Source organism: Gorilla gorilla, chromosome Y, assembly GCF_029281585.2.
Source record: "Gorilla gorilla gorilla isolate KB3781 chromosome Y, NHGRI_mGorGor1-v2.1_pri, whole genome shotgun sequence".
Classification (NCBI taxonomy): domain Eukaryota; kingdom Metazoa; phylum Chordata; class Mammalia; order Primates; family Hominidae; genus Gorilla; species Gorilla gorilla.
Window position 1 is genome coordinate 44,035,987 of NC_073248.2, and position 20,472 is coordinate 44,056,458.

A 20,472-nucleotide genomic window follows, 5' to 3' on the forward strand; every position below is an offset into this window, starting at 1 on the left:
AAACTCCTTGAATTGTAGGAATAAAAAAAATGAGACGACAAGGCACATTTAAACAATACTGAAGTTTGTCAAAGGACTTAAGGAATTTCAACTCATATGTCTCTCTCTTTCTTTCTTTCTTTCTTTCTTTCTTTCTTTCTTTCTTTCTTTCTTTCTTTCTTTCTTTCTTTCTTTCTTTCTTTCTTTCTTTCTTTCTTTCTTTGTCTTTCAGACAGGGTCTCACTTTTTGTCCAGTGTGGACTGCAATGGTGCCATCATGGCTCATTGCAGCCTGCAGCTTCTCACTCCTGGGCTCCTTTGAATCTGTCTGCCTTAGCTTCAGCTGCAGTACCTGGCTAATTATTTTTCTTTTTCTTTCTTTTTTATTTTCTTGGAGACAATGGTTTGCCATGTTGCCTGGGCTCTTCTGAAACCTCTGGGCTCAAGAGATGTGCCTGCCTTGCTGTCTCAAAGTGCTGAGATTACAGGCATCAATAAAACATTTATTGTGTTAGGGTCAGTAAAAATAAATCAATGTTTTGGCTAAGTTATGAACATACCTATAATGCAATTATTTGAATAACTCCAGCAATGCCATGGGCAGCTACAAACTGATGAATTTTATTAACAAACAACTAAATACATAAAAACACTTAGCCCAATTGTTTAACTGAAAAACATGTTTATTATTTCTAGTTTCCAGCATTCTCTAGGTCATCATTGTTCATTTTAAAAGTCATATCCATAGGATAAAGAAAAACCACCTATGAATTGCCATATTTGTTTATTTCTCAGTTATGAAAATGTCCTTAATTTGTTGACATTGCAAACAAATTTCAACTCTGTTATGAAAAACTGAAGACAACCTTCTTAGCAATTAATTTTATAGTTACATTGCATACAGGGAATGTGCTGTGAAAAAATACAAACTCAACTACAAGTCTTAAACACTGAAAAGAGTTACCAGGTGATTATAATTTATTTTATTATATCAATCTATTGTATTGATATACAATCAATTGTATTGACATACAGTCTAGAAAGTTTATGGCCGTCAGAAATTCTAGTGCAGTTTTATGTGAAATCAGAATTTAAAAATCCCTGTGGAGCTGTAGGTGTAGTAAAATGTGTAGGTAAAATATGTGCATGCTCTTGACAGTACTTACAAAGGGATGTCTCTCAAATTGACCTCAATGGTTTTCTTCTCAGCAAAATGACCTGGGCCACTCAACAAGGGTTTCATTATTGCTGATGTTTGTGCAGGATCTTTTCTAAAAATTTATGACTCAAAAGATATTTATTTGACATCATGGCATTAGGGTTTTCAAAACCGCTAGAAGTTTTCTTTTCTTCATCCATTATATTTTGAAGGAATTCAAAGTTGATTTCTCAGGAACTTGAACAATTTCTGGTTAGCCCCACAGTGATTCCAGCCAGGTCCCAATATAGTAGCACAGCCTCAACTCCAAGGCTGTCCCAGACCTCGGCTGCCTGATATCTGCGTCTTTCAGGGCAGTGGGAAATATTCCAGCTTCTGGTTTTTTTTTTTTTTTTTTGAGAAATAAAGTTATCCTCTTAATTTTGTTTTTATAGGGTTTATTGCTAGTGGATAGAAATAGATTTTGTGGCCATGTGCAGTGGCTCATGCCTGTAATCTCAGCAATTTAGGAAGCCAAAGTGGACATATCATCTGAGGTCAGGAGTTCAAGACGAGCCTGACTGACATGGAGAAATCCAGTCTCCACTAGAAATACAAAATTAGCCGGGCATGGTGGGACATGTCTGAATCCCAGCTACTCAGGGGGATGAGGCAGGGGAATCACTTGAACGCAGGAGGCTGAGGCAGGAGAATTGCTCAAACCCAGGAGACGGAGGTTGCGGCGACCCGAGATCATGCCATTGCATTCCAGCCTGGGCAACAAGAGCAAAACGCCATCAAAAAGAAAAAATAAAAGTTTTTTTTGTGTTGATATTCTGTCCTGTTATTTTTCTTAATTTGTTTCCTAGATTTCATAATTTCTAGATGGTTCCTTATGGTTTTCTGTATATGAGATCTGTGAATAGTTTTACTTTTCTCTTCCACATATGAATAGCTTTGTGTGTGTTTGCATATATATGTATATATAATATATGTAATTGTTCTTCTGGAACTTCTAGTACAGGGTTTAATACAGTTGAGCATCAATGCTGTGTTCCTCATCTTAAAGCTTTCATTCCCAACAATTTAGATGATGATTATTATGGGTTTTGCATAAAGATGTTTTATCATGGGAAAAAATTGAAATACAGTTTATTGGATTTTTAATTGTTAAATGTGTTGACTGTCTTTAAGTACTTTTTGTAAAAGTTGAGACAAACGTGGTGTATTTCAACATTTGATTTACATTATATGTTGAAAAGGGATGGCATTAGAATGGTAAAAAAAAAAACCTTGATTTTCTGAGAAAAGATCTTAAACATCGTGGTTTATAATGTCTTCACTTATTTGGTTAAATATTAGAATGTCTATAGTTAGCAGATATGGTTACATTTAGTTTTTTGTCCCAGTGATACCATTTGTTTAATTCAATACTAATTTGGGCTTAGAAAGAGATATGACTTCTTGTACTCTTATGGGTATAAGGGGCTAGAGGTTAGAGTCATACAGGATGTATTCAAAGTTTTTTAAGTGTAATGGTGTAACCTTAAGGGTAGAATATAAACGGAGGATTGGGATAGGGTTTACAATTGCAGAAAAAGTTCAGGATTAGATCGAGGGTTAGGGCTGGGCTTGAAATAAGATTTAGTGTTGTGGTAGGATTAGGGTTCCAGTTAGAGTTAAGATTAGGTTTATGGGTTAGGGTTGAGTTTAGGGTTAGGGGTCAGAATCAGGGTTAGAAGTTAGGTTTGGGGTTGGGTTATGCTTAGGTTTAGGGTAAAAAGATAGGCTTCCAGTTAGAGGTTAGGAATTAGGGTCCTGGCTGGGGTTAGGGTTAGTATTAAGGTTTAGCGTGAGGGTAAGTGTTAGAGTATTTCAGTATTTGGGTTAGTGTTTAGCATTAGGATAGGGCTTAGGGTTACATGTAGGGTTAGAGTTCAGGGTTCTGGGTTAGGGTTTGGGGTTATTGTTAATGATAGTGATCAGCATTTATGGTTAGATGTTAGTGATAGTGTTGGGCATATGGTAGGGGTTTTGGATTTAAGTTTAGCATGACTGTTAAGACTGAGTTTGTGTTGAGGTTGAGGTTAGTGGTCACGATTAGGGTAACAGGGTTCAGTTTAGAGTTTAGGGTTAGGGTTGGGGTTTAGTGTTAGGGTTTTTTTAGTGTTAAGGTTAGGGGTAGCATTTATTGTTAGTGTTAGTATTAAGGTTTTTGTAGAGTTAGGGGCTAAGATTAGGTTTAGGTTTAGGGTTTAGGTTTAATTAGGGTTACAGATTTTGCTTTAGGGCTAGGGTTAGTGTTAAGGGTTAGGTTTTCTGATTTAGGGTTCAGGTTATGATTAGGTTCAGTGTTTATAATAAGAGTTATTTTTAGGTTTAGTGCTAAGGTTAAGATTATGTTAGAATTATGTTAGTTTTACTCTTAGGATAAAGGTATTAGGGTTAGTGTTAGTGTGAGTTTTAGAGTTATGGGATGCAGTTAAAGCTACCTTCAGTGTTTTTGGGATTTGGGGATTTATAGTTAGAATTAGGGTTAGCTTTAGGTGGTAGTGTAAGGGTTCAGATTAGGGTTTGGGTGAGGGTTAGGTTTAGGATTCAGGATGAGGGTTAAAAGTAGGGCAAGTGTTATGCTCAGTGTTAGGGTTATGATTAAAATGTTTGGTTTAGTGTTAAAGTTTAGGATTAGGGTTCATGTTAGTTTGTGGTTTAACATTGGGTGCCTGGTTGTGGTTGAGTTAGGGTTAGGATGATGGTTAAAGCGTTTGGCTAAAGATTAGGCTGAGGGTTAGTGTTAGGCTTAGAGTAGGGCTTGGGATGAGGTGTTAGGGTTAGAGTTATGGTTTAGGGTTTGGCTAAAGTTTAGGGCATCGTTTACAGTTAGTGTTATAGTTAGGGTTAGGATTTGGGCTTAGGATTCTCTGTTTAGTGTAAGGTAAGGTTTATGTTTATGTTTGGGGTTGGTGTTCATGTAGGCGTAGGGTTAAGTTGAGGGTAAAAGGGTTAGGATTTGTGGTAAGGGTTAGGCTTAGTGTTAGGCTAACTGTTACGGAGTACATTTGGGGTTGGTGTTAGTGTTGAAGTTCGGGTTAGGATTTGGGGTATGGATAAGGAATAGAGTTTTCAGTTAGTGTTAAGGTTTAGGAATAGTGTTGGGGATTAGCATTTGCATTAGTGTTACAGTTAGAGACTAAGGTTTAGTTTAGCATTTAGGGTTAGGGTTTTGGTTTATGGATACAGTTACAGGTTACAGTTAGAGTTTATGGTTTAGGATTAAGATTATAGTTAGGTTTTAGGCTTTAGGTTTAGAGTTATGGTTTAGGCTTATTTTTATTAATGGGTTTAGAGTTAGGATGGTTTTAATGTTAAAGTTCAGGTTTCATGCTTTTACAGTTAGGATTAGTGTTACTGTTTGGGTTATGTGTTGAGTTTGTGGTTAAGTGTAGTTTTTCAGTGTTTTATTGTTAACATTAGGATTACATTTAAAAATAAGGGGTTTGCTTTGGGTTATGTTTTCAAGATTAGGTTTTGGGTTAAGTGTTAGGGTTAGTATTTAGGGTAAGGATTACATTTAGGTTATCAGATAGAGTAACTTTTATGTTTAGCATTACAGGGTATGCGTTTAGTGTTTAGTGTACAGCGTTTACGTTACAGCGTTACAGGTTAAAATTCAGGGTTAGAGTTAGCTTTAGGATATAGAATTAGTGTAAGGGGTTAGTATTAAGGTTGGAGTTTAGTGGTTGCGGGTCTGTTGGTGTTACAGATAGGGCACAGTGTTAGAATTAGGATTAAGATTAGAATTATTGATTAATGTTATTTTTAGGGTTAGGGTAAGAGTAAGCTTTAGGGTTATAGTTATGGTGAGTGTTTAAATTTAGATTAAGGGGTTAAGGTAATGTTTATTATTATGATTACAGTTGAGGTTACAATTATTGGTTAGAATTAGTGTTAGGGTGAGCATTAGGGTACAGATTGCAGTAACACATTAGGGTTAGAGTTAATGTTAGTAGTCAGGCTTATGGTCAGGGGTTAGGATTAGGTATAGGGTTAGGGTTGACCTAAAGATTAATGTTAGGATTAGGGTTTGGGTTTTATGTAACAGCTAGGTTTCGTGTCATGTAGGTGTAGGGTTAGGGTTGTAATAAGAGTTTTAGCATTCCGGTCAGGGGTTAGTATTAGACTTATTGTGAATGTTATGATCATGCTCAAAAAGGAGGTTTAGAAGTTAGAATTTAGGGTTAGATTTAGGGGTTGTTATTAGTGTTAGGGTTAACGTTAGCTTTTGAGGGTTAGAGATGGTTTTTGTTTAGGGTTAGTGTTTTTGTCTTAGGGTTAGGGTTTTAGGGTTAAGGTTTTAGGCTTAGAGCTTAAGTTCAGGTTTCTGTAATGTTTGCATTACACTTGGATTAGGGTTATTTTCAGGGTCAGGGTCAAATTCAGGTTTAGCTGTTAGCTTTAGGATTTAGAGTTGGGATTTGTTTTAGGGTTTAGATTTTGGTGAGTGGCTAGGCATAGGGTTGATGTTGGGGTCAAGTTTGTGGCTTAGAGTTGCTGTTAGTGTTAGGGATTCCTGCTTAGGATTGGGGTAGAGGCTGGATTAAGGTTAATGTTATGATTAAGTTTAGGGTTACAGAAGGCACTGGGCAGCTGGCTAGTGTATTAGGTCATCACTCTTTTTTGCAGAAGGGAGGACTGAGCCTTGTACCCAGAACTTTTCTGGGTCTAAGCTCAGGGCCATCTCAATGCTCATTGTGCAGCCTCATAGATTAGGAGCCAAAGGAAGTTGGCTTCTGAGGCCACAGCTTTTCTAAATATCAACCCAGAGCTAACCAAATCCACAGTAGCTTGTGTTTGAGAATGGCAGGTGTTTTGAGGAAGTCTCTGGAAGGCCCAAAGGAAGGGAAGTGGGAAAATGTGAAAGTAAAATGCTGCAGCTGCTCTGGAAAATAGTTTGGTGGTTCTGCAAAAGCTAAATATAAAATTACCATAGGACCCACAGCATCCACTCCAAGCTGTATACACAAAAAATGTAAAAGAGGTATTCAAAGAAAAACATGTATATATATGTTCATAGCAGCATTCACAATAACTGAAATCTGGAAACACACCAAATAAATGTCCACCAGCAAAAAGTAAGAAGCAAAATGTAGTATGTCCATAGAATGGCATAATATTCGGCTGTGAAGAGGATGACAACTCTAATGCTACAATGTGAAGAAACTTCAAAGCAATTTTGGCTCAAGAAGCTGAAGACAAAAGTCACATAGTGTATGATTTTATTTATATAAATATTTAGAATAAGTAAATCCATAGAGAAAAAAGTGCAGATCACTTGTTGCTGGTGTCAGAAAGAGGACAGATTGGGTAGGAGCCTCTTAATAAGTAGGGTATTTACCTTTGGAATGATAAAAATAATTTGGAACTAAGATGTGGTAGTTGCCCGCAAATATGCGTCTACTAAAGATCACTAAGGAATTCATTAACAACAGTTAATTTTATATTATGAGAAGGAAATTGGCCTCACTAAAAAGAGAAAATTTCTTCCTCAACATTCTCTCAGCAATGTGAGCTCTGTTTCCACAGTGTGCTTGTAGCATGGGGTTCTGGTCCCTCCACAGCCCAGAACTGCCTGGGGCCAGGCCAGCCACATACTAGACATGAACTCCCGCCACCCTGTCCAGCAGCTCCTCGACGTGTTACCAGTGGAAGTTATCTGAGTTACTGGTGTCAAATCTATCATGGTCTGCAGTAACTTAAACTCTTCCCTCCTCCGAAGAAAGAATTTGACTGAGGGGAATAAAGTAGCAAAGGAGACTGAGAAAAGTTTCCCAGCAGACATGGATGTTTATTTAAAAAGTTTTAGAGTAAGAAAATGGAGAGTGCCCTTGGGAGAGATCCAAGTGGTTGATTTGAACATATACCATATATATGACTTGCAAATATTTTGTCCCATGCTGTTGGTTCTCTTTCCACTATGCTGACAGTGTCCTTTAATGCACAAAAGTGTTTAGTTTTGATGAAGTTCAGTTGATCTATATTTTCTTATGTTTTGTGTTCAGTCAGTAATATAGACAAGAAATCATTTACAGATCCACAGCCAAAAAGCACATGAAAAGATGTTCAACATCACTAGCCACTTAATACATGAATACCTAAGTGAGAATAAGATTACCACTTTATCTCCATTGGAATTTTTTATTTTATTTTTTAAGGAAAAGTTTGAGAGTATGTGGAGAAATTGGAACCCTTGTACATTGCTGGTGAGATGGTGAAATGGTGTCAATGGTTGCACAATTTGAGCATGGTTAAATAGTTAATGCTTCCAAATTATATACTCAAAAATGTTTGAAATGGCACATTTGTTTACGTATGTTTTTCCAGTTACGACAAAAGCTTCCTCAGAAATCACCCTAAAATAGTTGCATGTGTCATGAAAGAAGATGCTCTTCTCCTATCATGAGTAGAAGCCTATTTATTTATTCATGCTGGTATACACACTCTTGACTCTTCCACACCCCCAGCATGATCTCATCAAGCAGAGTGAGTCCCTTCTCATCTGGCCCATTTGTTTTCCTTTCCATCACTGCATTCTCCTTTTCAACTCACTACCTGCCCACTAAAAACAACTGTAAATTACCTTGTCTGCTTACCATCTCTGTAAACATTTCTTCTCTGTAATGTAATAGAAATGAAATCATACAATATGTCGTCTCCTCAGACTGGCTTTTATCACTTAGCTTCATGTATGCCTGATTCATCCATGGCTTTGCGTGACTTGATAAATCACTCCTTTTCTTTTGATGAATAGTATTTCATTTTATGAATTTACCTGGCTTGGTTAATATTGAGAGGCATCCTGATTCCTTCAAGTATTTTGCCATTGTCAAGAGAGCAGTTATACATAAATGCATGTGATTTTGGGTTAGATGTGACTTTCCAAATCAGTTGTCTAAATACCTAAGTGTGCAATTGTTAGCCTATATGATGAGACCATGATTACCTTTGGAAAAAACTGCCAAACTGTGGCAGAAGAAGACAACCATATTTTAAAGTTGCTGTACCATTTTTCCTTCAATCAGTAATGAATGAGATTTCCTCTTGCAGTTTTGATTACATTTAAAAAGAAATTTAGATATAGTATAGCTGTTTAGTGCTCTCACTTTTATTTTAATTTGCCTTCCCTGAATGGAAGGTGTTGTTGAGCATTGTTTTGTTATCATTTGTTCATTAATCTATGATTGCTGCCAAAAAGCGTACATGCGTTGTGCCACAGAAAACCAATTTTTAAAAAAAGTACTCTATGCTTTACCTGGTAAAAACTAATAAAATTATTCTAGTCCACATAGTCGTTTATCTTGCTATTTTTTCTTATCTTATGGTGACTACAAGAAAAGAGTGAACTGTAGCTAATAAGAGAATGTGGTGTATTGTCGTGATTTTTCACTGCGTAAAAGTCACATTCACTCAAGTGATTTCTTTACGGATTTCAAGGGAGCAACAAGAACATCTAGAGTACAAACTAGTCTCTGTTGGAATTGACAAAAAGCTGTGATCTCAGTTTCACTGCTTATCTTGCAATGCTGAATCATTGACAAAAATAAAAAAAGTTAGAACTATGAAGGTTTTGGTTCTTAAATTTGCCCCTACAAAAGTAGGCTGAGATTCATTTAATAGTGTTTTACTAACTGTTGTTTCTTTTTGCGTTTGGATATCACAGGTAAAATGTCTGATTACTTCAACATTACACATTTTAAATAATAAAAGCCAGAAAGAATGACAGATGAAATTAATCCCATGAATTTTTAATGACTTGCTGTTTGGTTTTCACTTACTACTGTTACTGTGTTTTCTGTCTTGAGAATACAAAAATAGTAGTGTACTGTACCAAGCATTCTAAAATAACTGCCTAAAAGGGTAATGGAATCATTTTCTTCTTTTCCTTTTTTTTTTTCAAGATGGAGTCTTCCTCTGTTCCCATAGCTGGAGTGCAATGACGTGATCTCGCCTCCGGTAACCTCAGCTCCTGGATTCATGCAATTGTCCTCTCTTAGCTTCCTGAGGATCTGGGATTACAGGACTCAGCCACCACTGCCGGCTAACTTTTGTATTTTCCATAGAGAGCCTGTTTCATCATGTTGATCAGGATGATCTCTAACACCTGACTTAAGGACATCCACCTGGCTCTACCTCCCAAAATGCTGGGATTACAGGTATGAACCACCATGTCTGGCCATGCCAATTATTTTATTTGTTTATGGAGACAACTGTAGGTTGAAAGCCATCTTTCCTAATACTTGTCAGTGCCTCAAGATTGTTAGGATAAAAATAAAATTTCCAACCGAAGGATTCCTGTTGGTATCCAGAGTTTTAAGAAAAGTTGAGAAATAAAATATCCAGCTTCTGGCTCTTTCCAGGTGAGCATGCTCAATGTCTGGGGAATCCTTGGAACCTGGAGGAAGGGTAGAGCTGGGGTAGGTGGGGATGATCTTTGGAGCCACTGTGACTGTGGCAGCCACTGTTGCTCCTCAGGAAATGGCTTGGAGCCTCAGCCTTCAGAAGAAGTAACAGGGGCTCAGCAAGCAGTATTTTGTGTGCCAGATTTTCCATCTTTGTATCTTTTTTGGTGCAGTATCTACTGAGTTCTCTATCATTAATTTGGTCATCTTATTTCTTTGTACATTTTAACTGAAAAGCACTTCTCAGATGTGTTACCTAAATTTTTCTCAGCCTGCACCTTGTTTTTTTTGATTATCTTCACCTGAACATATTTTTTTCTTCTTTTTTTTTTTTGCCTTTTTTGAGATGGAGTCACACGCTGTCACCTAGTCTCGGGTGCAAAGCCGTGATTTCGGCCCACTGCAACCTTTGTCTACTAGGTTGAAGGGATTCTTCTGCCTCAGTTTCCTGAGTAGCTTGGATTGCATGTGCCTGCTAACAAGCCCAACTTTTTTTTTTGTATTTTTAATAGAGACAGTGTGTCAGTCAGTTACTATGGGATGAAACAAAGGAGGTTGAATGCAGAAATGAGGACAAAGACAAAAAATGTTTTTTTTAAAATAGGGGCCAGGGGGCTCGTTTCTTCTAGTCAGCAAAGAGCCTGAGCTTGTACAGGCCTTCGTATTGATTAGGCAGAATCAACAGGGAGGAAAGGTAAAATTGTTGGTCAGCTGCTTGATTTATCACAGGCTCACATAATTGCTTTCTTTGTACTGCAGACTTCAGATGTTCCTATATATAACCACAAGAAATACTGCGCTTGGGACATGACTGCCCTCAGTATTCCTTCTGACACCAGACATGGTGTGTCAGGTTATCAAAATGCTGCTTTCATGAGAACAGTTTGCTCTCTGCCCATAGACCCTCAAGTCATTATTGAGTTGGTCACAACCCTTATTCTTTTGGCCTCCAACATCTCCATTTTGTTTCTGCATTAACTGAGTACAGGTGATTGCAGGCTGTGCAGCTCTCAATTGCTGTTTGGTGGTCCAGCTGCTTTTACTGACAATGAGCATAAAACAGAGACATAATAACATTACTCCGATAATCACAAAAAAGACATCGAGTGGATGTTTGGAGGAGGTCCAAAGGTTAAGGCTCTCTACACCGTGCTGGAATTTTGTGCAAGTTTTCAGAGATGGCTGAAATACTTGAGTATGCTTACTCAAGTTAAGAATTGCACATGTACCCTAAAACTTAATGTATAATAAAAAAAGAAAAAAAAGAATTTTACTTTGTTAATCATTAATATCCAAGGTAACATTGTATGTGAAAGCCCCATGTAAATGGACCTTTACAAGGTTCTATGGATATTCACTTTGGTTTTATTCCAAATTAGTTACACAAATATGAGTATGCTTAAAATGACAATGCAATTGCTGCTGCAACTACAAGTTTGTTCTTGTTTTCCTAGCCACAGAACTGTAGTCTTTAACATTGCTGCTTCTGTGTGTATCTCAGTGTTAAGTTTATTTTTAAGCATCCATGCCCAGTCGGCTGTACACATCCAATTTTCTACATATTGAGCTGTTTGTATGGAGCTGTACCTTGCTACTAAGGATGCCACAACAGAAATTATTAGTGTTCCTAAGGAGACTTTCACAATTATTTTCATGCCTAAGGCTCTACAAGTACAATGAGTAAGCTGAGTAAGAAAAAGATTTATGAAATGGAAACCAGAGGTGGCCACCCAAGGCTCAGGCAGATTTACAGGAATCCATAATCTGGGATTGCAACCTAAAATTACTAGGGTGGATATGCTATATGTTTGTACTGTGCTATGGTTAAGGGAATAATACAGTTGATAGGAATCACAAGTCAATTGGGCATCGTTTCACTGGAGTTGGTCCATTTTGCTGCTAGAAAAACATAAGTTTGGAAACACAAAATGTAAATTGAGTGGTAATATTTTCTACAAGGTAACATTGCAACTGCATTCAGCACAATTACTATAATTAGACAGTGTTCAAACACAAATGCTGCCATTCATATAGTGGAGTGCTGCCTTCCCTATCGACTCCTGAATTGTACGTTTCTTTCCTTGATAATATCATTGAGGCAAAGTTGGGCTAAAGCCTGTTCCACGCCAAGTGAAACTTGCTGCAGATTGGGATTGAATCCCAGTGCAATGTAGTGAAGAGATGCTAACCAGTGTCAGCGAAGTTTATGACATGAGGTCAGAGTTTCATCCCTCCCATCTAAGTGACCACAGGGACCCAGAAAATAATGTCTCCCATTAGCATGAACTGTTCTCTAGCTAGGGTGCCAAGACACTGGGTCCAATGAGGCGGGTAAGAATTATCAAAGGGAGCCCATTCTGTATAATTAATAGAATTTTGGGGATGGGGCTGGGAGTGGTTATTATCTACACCAGTAATGTTAATAAAGCTAAGGCCTAATAGGTAGATAATTTTTCCATGGTAACTCAACCATACTTGTGATTAATTTGCAAGGCCACTGCAGTTGAGTGATGTACCCTGGGTGATGCATAAAGGAAGTCCCTCCAATGGCACAGCATAATTGATAATCATTGTTCTGAGAGTCTAATTACTGTTTGTCAGCGGGTGTTTGGGGTCCTGGTGCCCATCCTCCATGATCATGATAGATGTCAGGGGGAGTGTCACTCCATATTACACTCCATAATACTGGGGGATTGGGAATATATGCCCAATATGTTTTTGTCTCTCTGCACAAGGAAAATCTACTGCCCAGGATGTTACAGGTAGCATGGCCATAAACGTGAGGTCAGGGTTGTTTGCCTGACCCTGGTGCTGCAGCAATTTCAACTGACTCATGGCTTGTAATGGAGGAGCCAGATCCATAGTTGGGATCCATGGCTCTCTCCAGTCTCCCTTTACATGGTCACAAACACATTGAGGGCACCCACACAGTTTATCCATCTCCTGTAAAAACACAAGCATACCCTCGTCCTTACATCAGTAAATCTACTGAGCCATTCCATTGTCCTTAGGGGGATTTTCATAATATCTTTGGGTATACTTTCCTTTTTCCCTATAACATTTACCAGTGTCATTCTGCCATAGTCTTACTATCTGTACCAGGAGACAAAAAATTTAAACTAAGTAAATGAAAAAAAAAATTAAAGTAAAAGTAAATGTATTTTGTTTGAGGTGGTAACTGGTCTCCTGTTTCCCCTTTCTGTTTTTTTTCAGCACGCATTGTATTATTCAGTTTGCCTGCTCTATAATTCCTTGTCCTTAGGGGTTGTAAGGAATTCCTGTTTTATGAGTGATTGACCATAGCTGTAATAAATTGTAAAAAGCATGACTAACATAAGCATGTCCATTGTCAGTTTTTAATTGCCTAGGAACCCCCATATGAGCACATGATGACAGACAATGTCATTGTAAATAACCAGCTGTTTGACCTGGTTTGCATGTAGCATGCCGAATGTGAGAATAAGTGTCTATAGTCACATGAACAAAGGCGAGCTTGCCAATGCCAGCTTTGTGAGTAACATCCATCTGTCAGATTTCATTTGAAGCTAAGTCTCATGGGTTACAGCCTACTATGGGTGTGACTCCGGTGACATGCTGGCAAGTAGGACGGTCTTGTACAGGCTGCAGCCTGGCTGTTAGACAAATGAAACATATGAGTAAAGACAGAGTTTTGATGCAGTAATATATGAGAAGGTTGAGCTTGTGGAAATGAAGAACAAATCAATTTATTGGCTCTATTATTACCTAGAAATAGTGGTGTAGGGAGTTGTGTGGGAGAGCAGATATGAGAGATATAAAAAGCAGCATGACAGCAAACAGCTTGTTGAAGCCTTAGAAACAAGTTAAACATCTCTGGTTCTAGGGTGCTTTTAATAGTGGCAGTCCCAATATGACCGGCTACATTTACAACATAGGCTGAATCATAGAGAGTGTTAATAAGAGATGAACTGGTGAGCACTAAAACCTGATTAAGTTCCATTAGTTCTGAGCGTTGAGCTGAAACTCTGGGGTTTTTTTATTGTAAGAGCATGCTTAGTACTATAAGTAGATTTGCGACCTTTGGAAGAGCCATCAGTAAAATAAGTCTGGCTGCCTGAAATGGGCTTGTGACGAGAAATCACAGGGAAGATGAAAGGTTGAATTTTTAAAATTGCAAAATTTTGTCTGATGGATAAAGTTTATGTATTATTCCTACATAATCTGAAAGAGCAATTTGACACACAGTCAACAATTCCCATGATGCAACTGTTGTTGGGAATCCAATATTTTTCCTCATACTTTTAGACTGGCTCTAAAAGGAGAACAGTAATTTTGTCTGGATCATATCTCTTAAGCATTTTTGATCTACCTCTACCCCATTCTATAGATTGAGTAGTTAAAGAAAGATAAACTTGCAGAGATTTTACTCTCTGATTGAATTTCAAAAAAAGCCATTCTATCACAATTGCATATTTTTCTATGATCTGTCCTAAAAGTCCTTTTGGAGAATGGGGAGTAGAAAGAACAAAGAGAACCAAAGGCTTTTGTGGCTGTGGCTGGGAGGCGTGTGTTTGCTGAAGAATCTGCACTACAAGGTGTAACTCAGCTTCAGCCTCCTTAGTAAGTTGCTGGAGCAATGGGTTTGTCTCCTAAGCCCATTACTCCTAGTGAAGAATCTCCATGGATGATCTGAGTGTTTGAGTTGATGAGTAGCAATACCTAGGATTGGGCACAGCCAATTTATGTCTCCTAATAGTTGTTGGAAATCATTGAAGGTTTGTGATCTGTCCCTACAGAGGACTACTTTCTGAGGTCGAACATTTGTTTCAGTAACAATAGTGCCTAAGTATTGGTATGGGGAGGTTGTTTCTACCTTTTGTTGAACTATTTTGAGATGTCTGCCTGTTTTGCTTCTCTGAATATTTGGTGTAATCATTCTTCCATTGGAGCAGCCAAAAGGATTTCATCCATATAGTGAATGATGTAGGCAGTAGGAAATATATTACGAGGCTCCTTTAAGGACTGTCCTACAAAATGCTGAAATAGCGTAGGACCGGTGAGCATGCTTTGGGGCAAAACTTTGCTTATCCTTCTCATGTAAGGGTGTAGCAAGGAAATAATCTTTAAGATCTACTACTATGAGAGGTGAGTCACTTGGAATGGCTGCCTGTAATGGCAGACCTTGCTGTAATGCACCTATTGGTTTAACCTGTGCATTAATAGCTCTCAGATCATGTAGAAATTTGCAGGCAAAATGGTCTGTTTTTACATACTAAAATTTTGCTGAAACTTTACACTTGTGTTCATGCTACTTAATATTTTAAATTGTGTGTGTATGTACATACACATATATACACATAACATATATGATATGTGTATATATACATATATGATATGTGTATATATACATACATCTATATACACATACCAGCGTGTATAGGTATACATACATAAACTCTGGGTATTATATGTGTTTGTATTACATTCATATATATAAATATATATACACCCATTCATATGTATATGTGTGTATATATATACATATACATGTATGTGTGTATACATATACATATATGTATATGTGTGTATATATGTATAGTTGTGTGTATATATACATATACACATACACACACATACGTGTGTGTATACCTGTATGTAATAACATATATGTAATGCCCAGAGTTTATGTATGTATATCTATACACTCTGGTATGTGTATATAGATGGTACATGTACATGTATGTATATACATATACACATACACATACATAAGTATGCGTATATATTACACATTTGCATATATATATACAAACATACACACATATATGTGTGTGTATATATAAGTATATATGTATGCTTTGTCTATATATGTGTGTATATATATACAGATACACACACATATGTGTGTATATATACAGATACACACATATGTGTATATATATTACATACATATATACACATATATACATATACAACATATATATTTCACACATATATATTACATACATATATATTACATACATATATACACATATATGTGTGTGTATGTGTATATATATGTGTATATGTGTATATGTATAATTCCTAATTACATGTGTGTGTGTGTATTTGTGTATATATATATACATATATATATACATATATATGTGTGTATATATATATATACATATATATACATATATATGTGTGTGTATATATATATATATATATATATATATATATATATATATGTGAAATTCCTTCTTTGTCTCCTAAGTCCATTCAACCCAAAAACTTCCAGGTACTTGGGAAGCCTAAGAAAGATTAAGCGGTAGTTACAGTGAAGCAACAGTCTTTAATAGAGTTTGAGTCCTTATATTATCCCTCTTTTCCCTTACTATGGTCCTAGCAAAACATTGACATCCTCGTAAATAAGACGGATTGACTTTGAAACTTAACATTCTCTTCTTATTTAGATATCAATGTAGCTGGATGCAGAACGGTTGCCTCAAAAAATAAAAAAAAAGATTCCATTCCTTTCCTTCTTTTATAAAAACACCAGCAATGAGGTTGTAATTTCTCAAGGGTAGCTTCTTTTTGACTGTTGAAAGTGGAGATTTTCTGCTTAGAGATGGGACATTGAGTCTTATAATTGTTATTGAGACATCACAGGAGGAGAAAGTTGAAACCAGACATTTTAGGCAAAGGGCTGACAAGGCTCTACATAGAGAAAAATCCTATCTTACTAAGTGGCACTGTAGGATCTGAAATATTAGATGAAAACTCTGATTACAAACACTTTTCTGTCAAAAGTTAGAAAAGAAGGGTTAGGGCTTGATAAACGTTCCCTACACTATGCCTCTTAGATTCATAGGACAGTGAAAAAGGAGAAGAAAAAAACGCAGAAGAAAGTATTCACTCGGGGTAAGAAAACTTTTTTTACAGTGTTCTAAATGTCTATCGCTGGTTCGCAATAAGGTTTTTACCAAGTGAAAAGTTAGACTAAAAACTTGAATTTCGTTTGTTTCCAAGACACCACCAAAACAGCAACATTTGAATAATATTCCTGATTACTAAATCGCCGACTGAATTCACCCAATAAGAATAAATCTCCTGGTTGCAACATTGCATAAAAAGAAAAAATAAGAGACATGATTGCCATATATGGAAAGGCAAGAAAATAAAATAGAAAATTCTGGAATTCCTGGTGCCATCACCCCGATGGACTGTCATTGACTGGCCTTAGTTCAGAAGGCTTTAGATAACACTGAGCTATAGCCTTGGCCAGAGACTTTCAATTGTCTCAAGACCGATTGTAAGTCTCTGCATGCATAAGCTGCTTTGTGAAGAAAAATGAGTTGGAACAGAGCCAAAGTTTCCATCAAATGAGGATGTTGGGAGATTGTCAAAGTTCTCTCTATCTGGCCTGTCACCTAAGTCTTATAAGGCTGGAAGTCATCCTATTGATTTGAACTGGCTGACACTGGCTCAGTGTTGTTTGCTCTTGAGTACAAAAAGGAAAAATAAACTTAGGACAAAATCCTCAGAAATAAAAGTAAAGCAAAGAATTTTAAGAAGTGCTCCTATACACCTACTGAGTATTCTAATATATTGCTTTCTCAGAACATGTAGCAAATATATATAAATTGAAAATGGGGCTTTGGTTTGTCTTCCACTTTTTTTTTTGGACTGGTTTTCTTCTTTGCCTGGCTATGTTAAACATGCTATTTGTCTCTGAATCTCTCTGTTCCCTGTGTGGCTTCCTGTTGCTCAGCAGTACTTAAGATTTGCCTTAGGAATGACATAACATGTGGCCATGCAAAATCAAAATTCGGGTAAGATTTTGGAAAGCCTCTCTCTATTCATCCGGGTTATCATAATAATTTTCTAGGTCCCAATCTATCTGTTTTAAGGCTTGTAATAAAAAGAGAATCAGGAATTTAGAGGCAACATGTTTTTTGGTCATTTTCTTTAGGGGTAGTGGTTTAATGGAGGGTTGGTTGGGAGAATTCAAGAATCTGAGGATGATAAAGTGACTACAGGAGTCCCTTGTTAGGGGACACAAGAAAAGATGGAACGTCTCGAAGTTTCTTCTGAGGGTTGCCTGGGGGTTTGTTTTCACTGATTTTTTAGAATTGTTCACTATAGACAAGTCTGATGTGCTAAGAAGGCATGGTCAACATTACAATGTTTACAAATATCTGGGTTGTTTGCGGGACAAAGAAATCTGACATATATGGTACCTCAGACAATTTGCCTTCTCAATTGCAGAAAATATCTAGATGTTGGATAGTATTGAGAGAAAAAAGTAGATAGGATGGATTCTTGCTAAAACTACTTTAAGCAAAGAGACAGACTGAAATACCAGGCTTCATGCAGATTAAAAAAAAAAATCCTGCACAAACCTGCAGTCCACTCATATAAAGGAACAAAGCCTTATAAGTAAACTCTTTTGTATTTTATTTTTGGCCTAAAACATGCCTACAGATAATCTGATAAAAGAAGAAGAATAGTCTGCATAAAAACGCTTCTCTTCCAGAAAATAGTCTCTATTTCTTTTACCCAGTGGTCTTCAGTGTGTTCGGATGTACACTTTTGCAGTCATGTGGGCATGCCACTATACATGTCAGTCTGCTACTTTGAAGTATCATCAGACTTTTTTTTTTCTTCACTGTAATGAAGTCAGATTGAATAATTAACAGGGAAAAAATGACTGTTCACAGCACAGATAGGAGACATATGTGTTTCTCACTATAAGGCAGGTTCTGATGTTTTTATGAATTAAGAAAAGAGTGTGCTCACTAGTCTTGAAAAAGTACTAGTTGGCTTAACTCAGAAACTTGACCCAGGACTGAAAAGTAGCTGAGGTAAAAATTTACAGTGGCTCAGCTCACAGTAGAAAGCATATCCAGAAAGAAGAAGAAGAAGAAGAAGAAGAAGAAAAGTGATCACTGAAGCACACTGAAGCTCCCTGTGTAAAAGGAATAGAGACTATTTTCTGGATGTATGTGGTTATTTAAGAAGAAAAATATTTTCATGCAGAATATTCTTCTTTTATCAGATTATCTGTTGGCATGTTTTAGGTAACAAAAAAGTGCAAAAAATATTTGTTTGTTAGGCTTTGTTCCTTTATGTGAGGGGGCTGCAGGTTTGTTCAGGTTTTTTTTTTAAATCTACCTGTAGCCTGGTATTTTAGCCTGTTTCTTTGTTCAAAGTAGTTTTAGCAAGAATCCATCCTATGTACCTAAATTTTCTCTCTCAATTCTATCCAACATCTAGATATTTCCTGTAAGTGGGAAGGTAAATTATCTGAAGTATTTTCTTTGTCCTGCAAACAACCCAGATATTTGTAAACATTGTAATTTTGACCATGCCTTCTTAGCATATCAGACTTGTCTATAGTGAACAATTCTCAAAAGTCAGAGAAACAAACCTCCAGGAAACCCTCAGAAGAAACTTCCAGATGTTCCAGCTTCTCCTGCGCCCCCCATCCACAGACTCCTCTAGTCACTTTATCATCCTTATCTTCTTCAATTCTCCCAAGCAACCCTCCATTAAACTGTTACCCCTAAAGAAAATGCCCAATAAACATGGTGCATCTAAATTACTGGTTCTCTTTTTATTATAAGACTTCAAACAGATAGATTGGGACCTAGAAAAGTATTCTGATAACTCAAATGAATACAGACAGGTGTTCCAAAATGTTACCCAAGTGTTTGGTTTCACATGGCAACATGTTATGTCATTCCTAAGCCAAATGTTAAGTACTGCTGAGCAACAGGAAGCCACACAGGCAACAGAGAGTTTCAGAGGCAAATAGCATGTTCAATATAGCCAGACAAAGATGAAAACCAGTCCAAAAAAAAAAAAAATGATGGGAAAAGAGACAGAATCCCCATTTCCAATAAGAAGGGATACATTGCCCCTTAAAAACCATAACTAAAGACCTACTGATTTTATGGATGAGTGGAAACAAAAAGAGTTTCTAATGTGCGCGTTAAAAAGCTTCCAAGAAACTGGAATCAAACCTCTTAATTAATCAAAACTGGCCATATTGAAATAAAAACCAAATCAAAATATTTCAGCCTTAATGAAAGGCTGAGAGAGGATTCTGTGGATTTTTTTGAAACAATCTTCTCTATCTCCTGGTTTAAATTAAATAGAGGTAATCTTAATAGGCAAGTTTATTAATCAAACTTTAAATCAGAAGATAACTACAAAAGCAGACTATGGTCCCAGATACCACAGTAGAAAAATTGTGGGTGGCATTCTTGGTCTTTTACAGCAGGGCCCACAAAGAGGCACAGGAAAGGCAGAAAAAGCAAAAGATAGGCAGAGGCATTAGTGACGGAATTACAGGTCTACAAAATCCAGGAGTTTTGAGCTGGAACTTTTAACTGCTGAAAGTGTGGCAAGCTCCAGGACTCTTCCGGAAGAAGAGCAGAGAAAAGAAAACAATGCCACCTCAACTCTGTCCAGCCAGTGGTGGCGACCACTGGAAGGTGGAATGCATGCAGAGACATAGTTGGCATTACAGGGCCAGATTTTAGATAATCAAGTAAGACTTATACATCCCAGGGCTCAATTCAGGCTTCAATTGTAGTCTCACCAATTCACCACATGTAGCAAATTCTCACTGTGTGACATCACCAGGAGTTATTTATCTGGGGTCCAAAAACTTGAGGAATGTGCACACAAAGTGAAGTTAGCACTGAAGTTTAAGAAGGAAATTAAAATGGCTCTCCACGGTGGAAACCCAATTTGGTTGTCCAGTGTGACGCTGGTGTTTGGGATCCTCATGTACTGGGAAATGGAAGAATGTGATGATTGATCTTGGAAAAAGCATTACTCAGCTTGGCTTTGGACTTTTGCTTGGGACAAAACAAGTGCTGATGTGAAAGTTTGGCTCACGACCTCTACCCATGACTAATCAGAGGCTGA